The sequence below is a fragment of the Adiantum capillus-veneris genome, chromosome 20 (assembly GCF_014529385.1).
Source record: "Adiantum capillus-veneris isolate H3 chromosome 20, ASM1452938v2, whole genome shotgun sequence".
Classification (NCBI taxonomy): Eukaryota; Viridiplantae; Streptophyta; class Polypodiopsida; order Polypodiales; family Pteridaceae; genus Adiantum; species Adiantum capillus-veneris.
In genome coordinates this window covers 151,343,291-151,346,709 of record NC_140950.1, presented here as the reverse complement: position 1 = coordinate 151,346,709, position 3,419 = coordinate 151,343,291, and the positions used below count along the sequence as shown (strand labels likewise).

Here is a 3,419-nt window from a genome sequence, read left to right as displayed (position 1 = left end):
TGATCCGTAATGCTTTTGAAAAGACCACTCTCTAAGCAATATCCGACACCCACAATCTACTAACTATCTCACTAAGATCAAAATCTGTATCAATTGAGGAGCATAGTGCACTTGTTGTAGCATATAGGATGCACCACTAGATAATGACAAGCCAGCATCTCCTTCACTTGCAATGTCAAACGCCGAACCATCGGCCAAGTGCATGCCACAAAATCTCCCACTAGAGAAAGTGTCAAACCACTCACAATGTGGTGTGAAGTGGAAAGCTACATCGTCATTTAGCAACCAACGGGAGAAAGTGCCACCTCTCAAAGACATGTAATCAAGAGGAATGCTAAAGGTGAACATGACATCATTGTCAATGTCATATGAAGCCACCTCTCAACCATGTGTCAAAACTGTCTTTGCATCTCGCATACATCGTTGCCGCTACTTCATATGGGTGTGTGAATGGTTAGGTGGACTAAATACCTATGTCCCAGACATTGGTGGTGGAGAGGTAGCTTCTTGCATATCAAAGCAGGAATCAAGAGAAGAGTTCTAAATAAAACTTTACAGTTTCAAAGCGTGGATATTTATGATTAAAATATTTCCACGACCTTTGGCAGTTTCGTAGTTCCATAGTTCCCTCCACGCCCTTGGAGAACTTTCAAACCAAATTAGTCGAATCTCTCTCTCTCTCTCTCTCTCTCTCTTCTCTCTCTCTCTCTCTCTCTCTCTCTCTCTCTCTCTCTCTCTCTCCCTCTCCCTCTCCCTCTCCCTCTCCCTCTCCCTCTACATGCACAAAAACCAAGCACAAGAGAGTGAGCATTGATAGTCTTGCAGAAACATTTGCACAAAAGCTTCTCTACGAACCAAATACAGAAGGGGAGTTTCTTACAAAGTTGGTAGTCTTGCAGGAGCATTTGCACATAAGCTTATTTTCCAGGCAAAGACAAACACAAAAGGGAAGTTATGTGTTTGTTTTCCAATCGGCAAGCAGCTGGAGCAGCTTTTTGAGCTAAGCACATAGGGTGTTGGTAGTGAAGCAGGAGGTTTCAAGCTACAACTACAACTACAACTTATACATTACAGGAAGAGTGGTCAGCATGCACTCTTTGCCACATATCAAGAAGGCCATGGTGGGAAGACAGCCACGTCTTGACCTGACAAGCGGTAGGACTTTAACTTCGGTCTACATGGCACCCGCATCGAGAGGAGCAACCTCAAGCATTGGATCGGCATTGGTTCCAGCACCCTTGGGTAATGGGTTTATTGGAGAAAGAAACAGGAATGCATCTATGGAAACAGCATTGATTGGGGCATCGGCAAGTTTTGGAGCAGGGATAATAGATGGAACAGCATGTGTTGAATCTCCCTTAGGTTTTGGAGCATGTGCAAACCATGCCGGCATTTGTGAGTGTGCAAAATGTAGAAGGCTTGCTGCCAGAAGTTATGAAGCTCACAGAAAGAGAGAGTATCGTTGCAAGCTCAAGGAAAGTCAGAACCAATATCATCTCGTCTGATTATTGCAAAACGCCAAGCTATCGCAAAGCGTATTGTCACATGTTTCAAACAGCACACAAGAGGCCTTGACAACGAGACAAAGGAATCCATCATGAAGGATGTGATGAATGATGGTTGCATGCGTGGGCTCAAAATTCAGACGCGAGAGAATCCAGTGCTAGTGGGTTTTAGGGACACTCTTTCCACCATCAAGAAACCCAGGAGCAAGAAAGAATTGTTTCTTAAGAGGGCGACTATCATGATGGCCATGAGAGCACCGGCCCCAAACATTTATGCAACTTCAAAACTTCTAGGAACACACCATAGAAACTTCTACGCAGCAAGAGAGAAATTAAAAAATGAATCCTTGCCATTGTATTTATGCGAGCGACAGGCACGCACAAAGGATGCAATGTCTGATGAGGTCAAGGAATTGGTGATCTCCTCCTGGACAAAGAATACGCTTGTCTTTCCGAACAAGAAGGATGTGTGCCGAAGAAGAATCAAGAGGAAATTGTGGCAAAAGCATCCTGTGCATCTTCTAGAGCAACGCCAGGTGAATGTTTTCTGCATTCTGATGTTTTTCTACACTTTGAAAAGCGTCCTGAGATTACATTAGCTTCATTCCTATCTTTCTTGTTGGCGTGTTGTGAGTTTTTTTGTAGCTGTAAGATTAGGTGGGATAAATACAGTAATCAGCCCTATGGTGGCAGCCACCCTCTGGTTTTCATGAGTCCTACCATTGGAGTGATATGCAGCAGGCTGTAAGTGCTGATACAAGCTTAGTTCTTGTTGCATATGTACAGGAATGGTTTTCATAGTCACCAGATTGAGTGAGGTAAGGGTGGTAGCTATCAATTTTAAGGAAGAAGTCATTGATATGATGCCCTGTCAATCAGCATGCAGCTTATAATTGGGATGTCTACCTACTATATACATTAGTATCTTCAAAAGTCATTGTCTTGGTGGCTACCCAATCTATAAGACATATTGAGTGTAGCTACTTACTAGTAGGCATCCAGGATGGTAGTTGTAGTGTTGCTTGTAGTAGAAATTTGTTGGTTTGGTAGCTAGGTTTTCCCAGCTGGTGGGGTTGTAGTAACAAATTTGTTGGTGTGGTAGCTAGGTTTTCCCATCTGGTGGTGTTTGAGCAGAATGTAGAAATTCAAGTCAAGAGGTGGCTATTTTCCCTTTTCACGTGACTAGTATGTCCTTTGTAGCTACTTTTGTAAGGACCTTGCTTGGTAGCTATCCCATTATTTGTGGTGGGGTGTGCTCACGAGGTGGCTACAATGACATGGATTTCATTCTTTCTTGAGAGCACCACAATTATGATCTAGGTAGCTACCCATTTGGTTTGCAGCCTCCCAAGGTAGGGCGTGACCAATCCCTTGCTACCTTCCATACATGGTAGCTATCCCCTAGGGTTCAACTTGCTATTGGTTGAAGATTATAGTCAGGTAGCTACCACTCTACCTTCATTTTTGGTTGGGTTCTATGTGGTGATAGGTGCATGAAACTGGTACACTAACAGATCATACAGGTAGCTACCCCCCTAGGTGGTGGCAACCTGAAAAAGAGCTCATCATATAGGTAGCTACCCCCTAGGTGGTGGCAACCTAAAAAAGAGCTCATCAAGGAGGCTAGTCTGGTGACGGGTGGCTATAGATTACATGACACCTGCTAGCTTCCTGTATTAGGGAAGATATTTTAAAGTGCATGGTTTCCATCAAATATACTTAAGCTAACTAGGCCATAAGTAGGTACAATCAAGTGCATAACAGAAATAGGTCAACAATTTTTTCTTTTTACTTGCTACTTAAACCGTGCTCATATGGATGCAAAGTCCAAAGGTTTGCATGTTTACAGATAGAATTCTTCCTTCAATTTCAAAGATCCCATCCAGATGTGAAGATTGGGCAACGAACTTTCGA

The 3,419-nt window shown here is 43.3% G+C and overlaps 1 pseudogene; it reads left to right on the top strand.

Moving 5' to 3' along the window:
* Positions 1-1,118: 1,118 nt before the first annotated feature.
* On the top strand, positions 1,119-2,104 carry LOC147433408 (uncharacterized; annotated as a pseudogene).
* The last annotated feature ends 1,315 nt before the right edge of the window (positions 2,105-3,419 follow it).